This window comes from Lethenteron reissneri, chromosome 23 (genome assembly GCF_015708825.2).
Source record: "Lethenteron reissneri isolate LAM-NWPU_2019-01 chromosome 23, ASM1570882v1, whole genome shotgun sequence".
NCBI lineage: Eukaryota > Metazoa > Chordata > Hyperoartia > Petromyzontiformes > Petromyzontidae > Lethenteron > Lethenteron reissneri.
The window spans coordinates 23,092,707-23,106,708 of record NC_083801.1 but is presented as its reverse complement, the minus strand read 5'-3'; the positions used below and the strand labels follow the sequence as shown (position 1 = coordinate 23,106,708).

General features: G+C 56.6%; 1 protein-coding gene and 1 long non-coding RNA gene across 2 annotated transcripts in view; both read right to left on the bottom strand.

The window, feature by feature from the left end:
* Window positions 1-14,002, bottom strand: part of LOC133346220 (cytoplasmic dynein 1 intermediate chain 1-like) — a 398,436-nt gene that overhangs the window by 253,254 nt on the left and 131,180 nt on the right. The window lies entirely within an intron of this gene.
* The window catches only part of LOC133345793 (uncharacterized), a 6,384-nt gene continuing 346 nt past the window's right edge, over window positions 7,965-14,002 (bottom strand). Inside the window, exons 2-3 of the long non-coding RNA XR_009755489.1 lie at window positions 8,440-8,640; window positions 7,965-8,176 (exon numbers count right to left, since the gene is read on the bottom strand). This is a non-coding gene — a long non-coding RNA (uncharacterized LOC133345793). The remainder of the gene's footprint in view (window positions 8,177-8,439; window positions 8,641-14,002) is intronic.

Below are 14,002 nucleotides of genomic sequence, written 5' to 3'. Positions count from 1 at the left end.
TCCCCCGTGTAGCCTTCACGGGCTCTTGGGACAAGTGCTGTTAGTGAGCATCTATGAAGGCCGGCACGGCACACGAAGGGTTGGGTGGCCAGCTCCACGCCCGGTCGCCTTTATCTCCCCAGTTGCGATATTTCCACACAGGTACTCATTTGAAGCTGCGACCTACAAATACACAAACACACCATCGCACCCCGCAGAGAAGTCGCAATATCAACCCGCCTTCTCTCCCCGCCCTCCCAGCCCCCGCTCCCTCGCCCCTCCACCCCTCGTCCGCATCCTCTCCCCTTGGCCCCCGCCCCCCCGCTACATTTCGAGGCTCGGTATTGAATCGGCGGTGTCGCTGCTCGGGTCATCTACACACACCCCCACACGTACACAAAGGCAGGGACTCCGAAAAAACGAAGGACAACCCAGAGCCTTGATCTACTGGTGGCATCGTAGGCCTTGACCATGCCGATAAAGCAAAGATGTAGGTCCCATTGAAATCCCCTACACCTTTGCTGAAGTAGACGGACAGAGAATATGGCATCTGTGCAGGACCTCCCTGGCCTGAAACCACACTGGGGCTCCGCAAGCTCTCCTCAGCGTGCTGCCTGGCCAGGCGATGTTGAATCATCCTCGCCAGGACCGTTCCCGGCACACTGAGGAGGGAGATGCCCCGGTAATTGTTACAGTCTGTGCGGTCCCCCTTCTTAAAGAGGGGTGCCGCCAAAGAATCCTTCCAGTGTTCTACCTACACACACACAAACAAAGATCCCCCGTATAGCCTTAACAGACTGTTGAGACAAGTGCTGACAGCGAGCACCGATGATAGTCCGGAAGGGCACACGAGGGGGTGGGTGGCGAGCACCACGTCCGACCGCCTTTGTCTACCCAGAGCTGACGTTTACACAGCGCATCGGGTACTCGTATAAGGCTAAGTCGACCTAGGGGAGGCCCAGGAACGGTTCAGATATTCTCACTGATGTTGACCGTGAGCAGGACTCGAAGTCGGGTCGCCGGGTTTAGAGCGCAGTGCGCTAAGAACTACAACACGATGCCTACATACGCACACGTCGAGGGTCTATTCATTCTAATTTAGTGATGCTGCTGCATTCGCAGTGGTGCAAAAGCACAGTTAACAAAACACCTCTAAACATTCATCAATAACACTTGTGGCCTTAAGGGGAAAATATGTCTTAGGTGACGTTTCGAGCAATGGCCCTTCTTAATAGTACGTATATAAATCTTGACTTAAAGCTTTCGTGACTATAGGAATTCATATTCTTTGGGTCTTTCGGTAAAGTCACGTAGATAGGTTCGAAGAAAATAACTGAGCTGGCTTTACCGAAAGACCCAAAGAAGAGCACGTATACACATCGACATGGTTGATATTGCCCTGATGAATATGGCTTGGTAGGTAGGCAGTGCTGGTATTGTTCCAGGTACAGCAGCGCTTTGTAATCCTTCCATGAAGGCGCTGTAGAGAAATACAATGATTGGTATTTAACATTCACACACAGCGCTAAAGGGTGGGGGATAGTGGGCACAGGGGTGGGAGGGAGAATGGGGGAGGGGTGGGGGCTAGGGGTGGGAATGGGGAGGGGAGTGGGGGGGCTAGGGGTGGGAAAGAGAATGGGGAGGGGAGTGGGGGTCTCGGGGTGGGAGAGAGAATGGGGAGGGGAGTGGGGGGCTCGGGGTGGGAGAGAGAATGGGGAGGGGAGTGGGGGGCTCGGGGTGGGAGAGAGAATGGGGAGGGGAGTGGGGGGCTCGGGGTGGGAGAGAGAATGGGGAGGGGAGTGGGGGGCTCGGGGTGGGAGAGGGAATGGGGAGGGGAGTGGGGGGCTCGGGGTGGGAGAGAGAATTGGGAGGGGAGTGGGGGGCTCGGGGTGGGAGAGAGAATGGGGAGGGGAGTGGGGGGCTCGGGGTGGGAGAGGGAGCGGCAGCAGCGGAGCTCGACAGCGGCGTGAGACGAGACGCGGGAACGACACCGGCTCGTGACACTGCGCGGGCGAATGAAAGAGAGCGAACGAAAGATAGCGAATGAAAGAGAGCGAACGAAACTGAGCGGTCGAGTCACGGGGAATGGCGACCACAACGCATCGTCATCGCTGTCGATTCGTGACAATTCTCCCGAATCGCTCGGATGGACGGCTGGTGAATGGCGGTGACATGCCGAACGTCTTATCCACGGAGACCGCGGGGAGGAGGAGGGGGAGGTGGCTGGGCTGGCTGCGAGTTTGTGACGAGGAGACGGTGGCGAGAAGAGGCGGGGGAGGGGCCCGGGGTCTGGGGGGTGAGGAGGGGGGGGTAGGGACACAGCGGTGCCTCTGTCCGTGGCTGCGCCGGAGCGAGTGACCCGGCCACAGTTGTCGCTGAGCAAACAGCCTCGGGGCCACGGGTGCGTGGTGACCTGGAGGCGAGGGGCGGGGCTGGGGGACGGCTGGGTTGGGGGCGAGGCGGGGGGAGAGCGAGGGGGGGCTGCGTGAGTGGTGCAGGAAGAGGAGGTTCAGGAGGAGGAGGAGGTGGAGGAGGAGGAGAGGTTGGCGCTCTCTACTCCCCTCTCGCGGCAACTCGGCGTCCCTGCTTGACGCGGGACACCGCGGCATGAGGTCGATGGGGGGCTTCGTTCGGGTGGCTGTTAGGGGACACCCCCCCCCCCATCTCTGATGATGATGATGAGCACTGGGGGTACGAAGACTGCTGGGCGTGGTGCATTTCGGCTGGGGAGGCGATGGGGTTTAAGTTGAAGAGGTCCGTCACGTGCGCTCGTTGCAGTAGAGGACACCCACCCATCGCCATCGCTTCCTTCCTCCGAGTCCCAAGGCGCGCGCTGCTGCTGCTGCTCCTGTTGCTGCTCCTCCTCCTGCTGCTGCTCCTGCTGCTCCTGCTGCTGCTCCTGCTGCTCCTGCTGCTGCTGCACAGACGACACCGCAGCTCTGGGTTCGGCTCCGATGCCGCCGAGTGCTGCGCGAGCAGTTGCGCTCAGACGCGGACAAAGCAGCTGCAGGCGATTGCAAACGATCGCTCTGGTCTGGACCGGGGGGCTGCACTGAGTCATAGGGCGCGCGTGGGTGGGGATGGGTCCCCCTGCCTCGAGATTGCCGGGGTGTAGGGGGTTACTTCTACAAACGCAGGGATCAAGCAGACAAGTCAGCGCGTTGGCGCCATGACCTCGGGGCAACGATCGATCGATGTGGAGCCCGCGCGTGGACAGAGGGGACGCGCTGCCCCACAGTGTCGCGGGGCGGCGCGATCCGATCTCTCGGCGCGGCAGTCGAAACAATAAGCACGTTTCTTAAAGCAGCTCCGCTTCTGGCCTACCAGCAGTGCGAATGGGTAGCACGCGGCTCGAGTAGAGTGCGGTGGGGTAAAGTGCGGGGGGTACTCCCTCGTCAGAGACGTCTGAGAGTGGCCGATGTTTCGCATCGAGAGGTTCTCTGGAGCTCTCTGAAGGCCATTCCGCCAACATCGGCGTGAGCGAGCACTTGCAGGGCTGCGCCTTTACTTTGCATTGTAAGGCTCACCTGTGGACAGGCATCGAATCGCGTGTAATCATCGATTGTTTTGTATGAATCGACGTGCGCTTGTTCAGCTATAACATAATAGAAGTTCACGCAGCGATGTCTTGTTGTTGTTGTTGCCTTTTGGTCGTATTGCACGCGCTACAACCCAACAACAACAACACGCGCTACAAGCCGACAACAACAACAACAGCAGCACCACCAGATCGCGGGAGCCGCCCCCAGCACAACCACGAACTTGTGGGCACCAGCGGCACCAGCGGCGTCGACTCCGGGCGGGCGACGCGGAGCCAGGTGGCAATTCGCCTCCTCCACGTATTTGTCTCCCCGCGTACAAAACCCATTAAAGTATTTGGCACATCCCGTCAGCCTCTGGCACTGTCGTTGTGAACTCCCCGAGGCACTCGGACACTCACAACGCGTCCTCACCGCTCCCTCCCTCCCTTCTCATCCCCCTCTTGCTGCTGCTGCTCTTCCTACCGTAGCCTCGTCCCGAGAGGGGGACATGGACTCGAGACGCAGTGGAAGCCGACGAGGGGGCAAACGTCGCGCGAGTTTCTCGATACCTCGAGGCGGCCACCCCGCCAGGCCGGGCGATGCCGCGGGTGCGCGAGCATCCCCGCAGCACAGAGCGGAGCGCGCATCGCTTCTATTCTACACGAGTTCCAGCTTGAACGCGAGTTCAATAGAGTACGCATCGCTTCTATTCTACACGAGTTCCAGCTTGAACGCGAGTTCAATAGAGTACGCATCGCTTCTATTCCACACGAGTTCCAGCTTGAACACGAGTTCAATAGAGTACGCATCGCTTCTATTCTACACGAGTTTCAGCTTTAACAAGAGTTCAATAGAGTACGCATCGCTTCTATTCTACACGAGTTCCAGCTTGAACACGAGTTCAATAGAGTACGCATCGCTTCTATTCCACACGAGTTCCAGCTTGAACACGAGTTCAATAGAGTACGCATCGCTTCTATTCTACACGAGTTTCAGCTTTAACAAGAGTTCAATAGAGTACGCATCGCTTCTATTCTACACGAGTTCCAGCTTGAACAAGAGTTCAATAGAGTACGCATCGCTTCTATTCCACACGACTTCTAGCTTGAACACGAGTTCAATAGAGTACGCATCGCTTATATTCTACACGAGTTGCAGCTTGAACACGAGTTCAATAGAGTACGCATCGCTTCTATTCCACACGAGTTCCAGCTTGAACACGAGTTCAATAGAGTACGCATCGCTTCTATTCTACACGAGTTTCAGCTTGAACAAGAGTTCAATAGAGTACGCATCGCTTCTATTCTACACGAGTTCCAGCTTGAACACGAGTTCAATAGAGTATGCATCGCTTCTATTCTACACGAGTTTCAGCTTGAACAAGAGTTCAATTGAGTACGCATCGCTTCTATTCTACACGAGTTCCGGCTTGAACAAGAGTTCAATAGAGTACGCATCGCTTCTATTCCACACGAGTTCCAGCTTGAACAAGAGTTCAATAGAGTACGCATCGCTTCTATTCTACACGAGTTCCAGCTTGAACACGAGTTCAATAGAGTACGCATCGCTTATATTCTACACGAGTTCCGGCTTGAACACGAGTTCAATAGAGTATGCATCGCTTCTATTCTACACGAGTTTCAGCTTGAACAAGAGTTCAATAGAGTACGCATCGCTTCTATTCTACACGAGTTTCAGCTTGAACACGAGTTCAATAGAGTACGCATCGCTTCTATTCTACACGAGTTCCAGCTTGAACAAGAGTTCTATAGAGTACGCATCGCTTCTATTCTACACGAGTTCCAGCTTGAACACGAGTTCAATAGAGTACGCATCGCTTATATTCTACACGAGTTCGAGCTTGAACACGAGTTCAATAGAGTACGCCTCGCTTCTATTCCACACGAGTTCCAGATTGAACACGAGTTCAATAGAGTACGCATCGCTTCTATTCTACATGAGTTCCAGTTTTAACACGAGTTCAATAGAGCACGCATCGCTTCTACTGAACACGAGTTCCAGAGAGTGGCTCGAGGGTTCATAACGACCGCGTCGGACTCACTGTGCCAGGCACCGCTGAGGCCCGACAGCTTTGGGATCTGAGTTGTCAATGACTGCGCCTCGCATCAAATACCACGTGATGCTTGCACTTGTGTCGTCACTCGCTACATCGCCGATGACGAACGTCTCGAGACAGTCACGTGACTCGGCGGCGCTTTCCTGCACAAACGGACGGGATTGCTACAATTATTGCCTGGAACGTCGACTGCTGCAGATGTTTCCTTTTGTCAAATGTGCCTGTGCACCACTGCCAACGCAGCAGCAGCAGCATCGCCGTGTACTGTACATGCATACTGTAGCCTTGACTGACGGGCTTGCTCCGTGCCACCTGTAGCGTGGCTAGGAGGCAAACTAAAATGTTGCGTTCAGTTCGTAGTCCTTCCCACGCACCTTGATTGGCACGGTGGGCTACGTACGGTCCGCAATCATTCAACATCCATGCTAACACTACCTTATAACAGAAAACACACGCAGTAGGCTGACGTTTCTGGCAATGGCGCTCTTTCAGGAACGCAGTCGGCAGGCGAAGTGAACAACGGAATGCTGCAGATTGCACTTCACGCTGTAGTGCGAGACCGCACGAGAAGCAAACTCTCGCAAGCCCAGCCCGCACTCTCACTCTCCCGTCTCTCTCTTATCTCTCTTATCTCACTTATCTCACTGCGCCCGCCGCGTTCCCCTTGAAAGAGGAGTTTATCCGTGATGATCATCATAATCATTTACTGCGTCTTGGCGGAGGCCTTTAATAGCAGTGGATTGAGCATGGTTGATGATGAGTAATGACTAGACCCGTATCAATCCATTTCTGGATGTAGGCAACCCACGTCGCGTCGGCTGTCATTGGGATTGTTTGACCATACTTCACCACGCTGGTCGAGGCAGGCTGCTCAAGGGGACATTTAAAGGGATTTCAAGTGGCGAGTGTCTTCTTACGCTTCTGGGATCTTTTTTTCAGCCTCGGCTCCGGCCATTGACACTGTGGGCGAACATCTCCTCCCGTCGGCACGGTGCACGAATACATAGTGTGGCCAGCAACACGTCTGGCCGCCTTTGTCTTCCCAGTGACGATATATACACACCGCACCGGGTACTCGTTTGAGGCTGAGCCGGCCTAGGGCGAGGCCCAGAACTAGTTCAGATAATCGTCGTCACTGGTGTTGGCCGCGAGTGGGAATCGAACCCCGGGTCGCCTTTCACTGCTACACGACGGCCCCCCACACACACGCACTCGTGTGTGTGTGGGGAGCCGTCGTGCGTGTGTGAGTACAGGAGAGTCGCGTTGGTGTTTCTCTGCGCGCTTAAACACACAAACACAACGCATTGTGCGCCCGTTGTCTCGCTGCACGGCCCGGTAGAGGAATGTGTGCACAGCTGTACAACACAAAGGAGGAGCAGGGAGAGAGAGAGAGAGAGCGCGGAGGGGTGGATGAGGATGGGGGAGAGGGCGGTACGTGGGGGGGGGGGGGGTGAGTTGGACGTGGGGGGTGAGTGAGGTTTGAGCGCCGCGTGTTTTTGGTGTTCACAAAAGCGGCCGCCACAACGTAAAGAAAAACAATCAGACTGAGAAGATGAATCAGACTGATGTCCGCCTCAAGTGAGCAATGATGCATCGCTGCTCATTTTCCGTTTACAGACGTGAGCCAGTAGCAGAACATTCGACGTTCCTTTGACAGGGCCGAGTCTCTCCATAGAGCCAACACTGTTTAGTTTCTCACAGAATAGTAGCATTTTTTATTCAATTAGCCTCGGAGCGATGATTTATTGAGTCAACCCCTAAATCAGGGACCTGAACTCGAGACCTTCCGATTGCGAGCAGCCCGCTCCGGCTCCGGGCCACGTGGCCTCAGCGCGCCTCGCGGCCCATCTGCAGCCGCAGCGTGTCCGCAAATAAACTCGCGCATGGCGCGGTCAGACGCCGTGTGGCCTCTCAACGCCGACATCGCGCAGCAGCGGCAGCAGCAGCGGCAGCAGCGGCAGCAGCAGCTTCTGTTGGAGCAAGACAATTCTGCACCGGCGTCGACCTTCTGGCTCTCATCAGCAGAGCACGGCTTGTTGAACACACACTGCTGGATTACGCGATGTTATTGGTAGGAGCCCTCCATGTCAACCATGGCTCTGGAAAGCCAATAGGCCGATGTACTAAAACGCCATTGTATGCATGTGGAGACAGGAGATCTGCTCGTTTCCTTTGACCCTACACGCTTCACAGAAACGCGCGATGTTCCACCTTGCGTCCTCTGCGCGTGGAGTCTCTCAATGTAAATTGCGCTGGCAATTTACATTGAGAGAGAAACACGAACAGGTGGATTCGAGAACGCGCAGGTTGAATGACATCGCCATGGCCATCTGAAATGTGGGCGAGGCTTGAGCAGGACGCGTCACGCCGATGGTCGAGACTAACGACGGAGAGGCAGCAGAGGGATGGAACGCGTCCTCGATGACTTGAGAGTGCTGGGCGGATTGTGTCGACCGGTTGGGGAGTCCTCCATCCAGCAGTGGACCGACCATGCCCGACGATGATGATGATCTACAGAGGCATACGCTGCCCCAAACGTGGGGTGCATCTGCGTCGCGGCGAATGGGCTGAGCGCGTGGCGGCGGCGAAGGACTCTCGCCTGCGAAGAGAGCCGACGTCCACATCTCAGAGTCTTTGGCTGCAACACATTCCCACGTGATGTGAGCCACTTCGTTCAGATGTGTGACCAGGTAGCGTCTGAAAAAAGTATCTATATAGCTCAGTGGGCCGTAACTGGTCAGATAAAATAGTGATAGTTGGTTAGATCTCGGAGGGAGGCGAAAAGGCCCTGGCGTGGCGACGGAGGCCATTCAGACGCGCACGTCTCGTCCCCAGAAGCCTCACGTCACTCACGTCACTCACGTGCTGCTGCTGCTGTTGTTGCTGTTGTTGCTGTTGTTGTTGCTGTTGTTGCTGTTGTTGTTGCTGCTGCTGCTGCTGTTGTTGTTGCTGTTGTTGCTGCTGCTGTTGCTGTTGCTGCTGCTGCTGTTGCTGCTGCTGTTGTTGTTGTTGTTAACCGTGGCCGGGAATTGACTCAAGTGGTCGAGTTCAGCACGCCACATTCTGCGTGAAGTAAATGATCAGAGCGAGGTTTTATTTCAGCACCGTGATGTTCACGACAAAGGCAGTGTGTGTGGTGGTGGTGGTGGAGGTGGTGGAGGGGGTGATGGTGGTGGTGGTGGAGGGGGTGGTGGTGGTGGTGGAGGGGGTGGTGGTGGTGGAGGGGGTGGTGGTGGTGGTGGAGGGGGTGGTGGTGGTGGTGGTGGTGGAGGGGGTGGTGGTGGTGGTGGTGGAGGGGGTGGTGGTGGTGGTGGAGGGGGTGGTGGTGGTGGTGGTGGGACACAGCATGAGCGAGACCGAACGGCCAGTGTCTGGCAGCCCGAGCCCTTCACACGGGGTGGAGGAATGAACGAGTGAAGTTCACGGGAATGGCGACCACGGTCGTCGCGATAGAAGATTGACATCCATCACGCCGACTGCTGCTTTGCTCCGAATTCCAGCGTCGCCACACCGACTGCTGCCGTGTGCCTTGTGTCGCGCGCTTTACACAAACACAGTCCCGGCCAACGTCACAACCGGGATCGCTCAGCTGAAGCAAGTGGGCGACGCGGTGCGGTGTGTAAACATCGCCACTGGGGAGACAAAGACGGCCGAACGCGATGCTGACCCCACCACGCCCTCATGCATCACTTGTCCCAACCGTCGGTTAAGGTTATATGGGGGATCTTTGTCTTTGGACGTGTATGTGTGCGTGAGGATGACTGTGTATGTGTGTATGTGCGATGCGTTAAGTCAGTATTATGCGTGCGTTTTAAAGTGCACCTAGATCTGGAGGAGGGCTGTGCCAGGCTAGGTGCACGCAGTGGCCAATGGCGGCTCTTGTTGTTCTTGATGTTGCCGTAGAGCTGACGAGGGATCAAGTATTCGCGGTTTGTCTTTTCCACGGTTAAGCATCAAAATCGTGGTATTCGACATCCCACCACGTCGCCAGAGGTGGTGGGGCGGTAGAGTCTAAACTATGAATAACTGTCTATGTCACCAGGTAAGGCACACTGAACTATACAGCACTTTTTCAGAAGTGACTTGGCCGCAAATTGAAGCTCAACGAAGTCGCTTATCGCCGTGTGGACATCTATAGCAGCCAGACACTCGAAGCGCGTGATTCTAAATGTGGGAAACAAACCCGGGGACTCGGAGCAAAATCCACACGACCATGGGAAGAACTGGCAAACTGCAAATATACAGGTGCCAGGGTCGGGATTAACCTCCTGTATACTCGGCGAGGTAGTTAACATCTCGCCACTGTGAATAGGGGGGTAGGGGGCAGACAGGACCGCAGGAGGGGAGGGGGCGGGGTGGAGCTATGCATGCGTACATACATGCGTGTGTGGATCGTCAGTCGTTGAAGCCTTATCTGCGGATGGGATCTCATCCGCACGGGGTCCCCCACCCCATCCACCCTCCCCCATGTTCCGTCTCACGCGCGAGAGATCCTCGAGCGAGGCTCAACGCAAAACAAACGCGGGCAGCATTTGCGGCCTCCCCAGAGCAGCGCCTCCTGCGCGCGCCTCGCCCACGCGCGCCCCGCGAGCGGTCAGCCGCGCGGCCCTGAAAGGACGCAGTGTCTGACGGCAAATGTCGCTAAATGTCACGCACTCACAAAGTGCTGCTGCTGCGTAGAGCGAGAGAGGGGGGAGAGAGCGGGGGTGACAGAAGAGAATGAGAGAGAGGGATGGGGTAGGGGAGAGAGGGAGGGGAGAGAGAGGGGTACATAGAGAGGCCACGTCATTTGCTGTCAAATCGAATAGCCCCCCCCCCCCCGCTAATGGGTGTGCATCCTCGCCTGGAATCTAAACAAGAGGCGAAGTTGACTTTTCCAGCGTCTCCATCATTTGTCGGGGCCGCGCGTGACACACGAATCGAGCCGCACACGGGCCAGAGCCGGGCGGGGCGACATGGGGCACGGGGTTCGTGCGCTCTGCGGGAGACTGCAGTGGTGGTGGTGGTGGTGGTGGCAGTGGTGGTGGTGGTGGTGGCAGTGGTGGTGGTGGCAGTGGTGGTGGTGGCAGTGGTGGTGGTGGTGGTGGTGGCAGTGGTGGTGGCAGTGGTGGTGGTGGCAGTGGTGGTGGTGGCAGTGGTGGGTGGCAGTGGTGGTGGTGGCAGTGGTGGTGGTGGCAGTGGTGGTGGTGGCAGTGGTGGTGGTGGCAGTGGTGGTGGTGGCAGTGGTGGTGGCAGTGGTGGTGGTGGCAGTGGTGGTGGTGGCAGTGGTGGTGGTGGCAGTGGTGGTGGTGGCAGTGGTGGTGGTGGCAGTGGTGGTGGCAGTGGTGGCAGTGGTGGTGGTGGCAGTGGTGGTGGTGGCAGTGGTGGTGGTGGCAGTGCTGGTGGTGGTGGTGGCAGTGGTGGTGGTGGCAGTGGTGGTGGTGGTTGTGGTGGTGGTTGTGGAGGTGGTGGTGGCAGTGGTGGTGGTGGCAGTGGTGGTGGTGGTTGTGGTGGTGGTGGTTGTGGTGGTGGTGGTGGTGGCAGTGGTGGTGGTGGCAGTGGTGGTGGTGGCAGTGGTGGTGGTGGTGGTGGCAGTGGTGGTGGTGGCAGTGGTGATGGTGGCAGTGGTGGTGGTGGCAGTGGTGGTGGTGGTGGTGGCAGTGGTGGCAGTGGTGGTGGTGGTTGTGGTGGTGGTGGTTGTGGTGGTGGTGGTTGTGGTGGTGGTTGTGGTGGTGGTGGTGGTTGTGGTGGTGGTTGTGGTGGTTGTGGTGGTGGTGGTGGTTGTGGTGGTGGTTGTGGTGGTGGTTGTGGTGGTGGCAGTGGTGGCAGTGGCAGTGGTGGTGGTGGTTGTGGTGGTGGTGGTGGTTGTGGTGGTGGTGGTTGTGGTGGTGGTTGTGGTGGTGGTGGTTGTGGTGGTGGTTGTGGTGGTTGTGGTGGTGGTGGTGGTTGTGGTGGTGGTTGTGGTGGTGGTTGTGGTGGTGGCAGTGGTGGCAGTGGTGGTGTTTGTTTGGTTGTGATGGTGATGTTGATAGTGGGAGAGGAGGTCGGTGTGGTGGTTGTTGTGGTTGTGATGTTAATGTTGTTTTTGTTTCGTTGTCGTGGAGATGTTGGTGGTGGGGTGGGAGTGATTGTTGGGTTGTTGTGGAGATGTTGGTAGTAGGGTATGTGGTTGTTGTGGTTGTGGAGATGTTGATAGTGGGGTATGTGGTTGTTGTGTTGTTGTGGTTGTTGTGGTTTTGGTTGTTGTGGAGATGTTGATAGTAGGGTATGTGGTTGTTGTGGTTGTTGTGGTGGTGGAGATGTTGATAGTGGGGTATGTGGTTGTTGTGTTGTTGTGGTTTTTGTGGTTTTGGTTGTTGTGGAGATGTTGATAGTGGGGTATGTGGTTGTTGTGGTTTTGGTTGTTGTGTAGATGTTGATAGTGGGGTATGTGGTTGTTGTGGTTGGTGTGGTTGTATTGTTGTTGTGGTTGTTGTGGAGATGTTGTTAGTGGGGTATGTGGTGGTTGTGGTTGTCGTGGTGGTGATGTTGATAGTGGGGTATGTGGTGGTTGTGTTGTTGTGGTTGTTGTGGTTATGGTGATGATGTTGTTAGTGGGGTATGTGGTGGATGTGTTGTTGTGGTTGTTGTGGAGAGATTGTTATTGGGATATGTGGTTGTTGTGGTTGTTGTGTTGTTGTGGTTGTTGTGGAGATGTTGTTAGTGGGGTATGTGGTGGTTGTTGTGGTTGTGGTGGTGGTGATGTTGCGAGTGGAGGAGGAAGTGGCCGTGGTTTTAGTTGCAGTGATGGCTGCTGTTGTGATGGACATTGTGATGCGATTGGGGTGGTTGTGAAGGTGGTGGATGATGTGGTGGTGATGGTGGTTGCGGTTGTTGTTGTTAATTGGTGGTCGTTGCTGTTGCGGTGATGTGATGATGGAGGCGATGGTAGTGGCGGTTGTTGTCGAGGTGGTTGTGGCGGTTGTGTTGGTGTTGTAGGCGTGGGGCAGCGAGTTGACCAGGAGATGGCAGTACAGCAACGGAATCTTGAATCTATCTGTGTGGCGCTCTGTGTATAATCCCTTCCTATGCGTGGGGTTCTCTACGCGCCAAACGCTCGTGAACGAAATTGCTCAAATATCTATTTTAAAAACCATATGTTTTCTATACACCACACCAGGTACTCATGGAAGGCTGAGTCGACCTTGCGGAACCCCGATAACTGCTGTAGATAATCGCCACTGATGTTGGCCGTGAGCGGGAATCGTCGGGCAGCGTAGCGCTAACCACTGGCACATCGACACACAAACCGCACGCCACGCCTCGCGTGCTGCTGCTGAACACGTGGATGTTACTGCAACTCATGAACACTGCTCACACCGTGAACAGCCGCGGACTAGGTGAGTAGGCAAGACGCTCACCTCGAGGTGGCAACGCGTTCGAGGTTCTCATTTCTCTTCGTAACCAACAACCGCCAGTTCCGCGATAAGCGCTTGAACTGAGTCGCCAGGAGAGTCACTCTCACTGCGAAAATACCAACACAAGCACCGCTCAGGTTGCGCTGCCCCCGCTGCCCCCGCTGCCCCCGCTGCCTGAGGTGACAGCCCCCCCCCCCCCCTGCTGTGGCCCGCGAGCTGTGGGCCGCGCGCGTCTGGGAGCCGTCGTGGAGTTGTTCCCTGCGCGCATTGCGCCCTCTGCTGCTGCCTCGAGGCTCAACTCTCAAAGCGACCAGCGGGGACGACTCCCAGCCACGGCTGCTGGCGTCAGGGGCGAGTGATGGCAACACGTGGTCCTGGCAGCCCCCCATCCCCCCCCCTCAAGCCGCACTCACTGTCGTGGTGAAGTATGGTCAGACAACCCCCAACACCGGCATAGCGTGGGGAGCAGCAGCAGGACAATCGGAAAATTACTGGGAAATTTGAAGCCACAGACGCATCACGTGGAGAAGGGGAGAGGCCTACTGGCAGCGTCTCAGCCACGGCGAGCCTCACACAGCCGGGGGGGGGGTCCCCGGGGGGGGGGGGGTCCCCGGGGGGGGGGGTCCCCGGGGGGGGGGGGGTCCCCAGGGGGGGGGGGGGGTCCCCTCGCTGCCCCGGGTGGCTCTCTGCTCGCACCGCCTCCCGCGCTGCGACGTCTCCGAGACGGCCGCGAGAGGGCGCCCTACGACAACTTGGCGTCTTCAGAATCACAACATTTACACTGGAGGACTGCGATGAGCGACACAGATATTATTTTTCACAGATGTCCAGTAGCAAACCCGTGCCTGACGTTCCGGCAGTGACCCTGTGTATTACATCGCGCTTGCTGAGCGCGCGGCGTGCTGAGCGCACAGGCCAAGGCGAGCCGCCAGCAGCAACCCGTGGCGTGCGTGCAGAGTCGCGAGACCATCGCCATGACAAACGTCGTCATGGACGATGGTCATCGATTGGGTGTCTCGATCATTATAATCGATCATTATAATCGATTG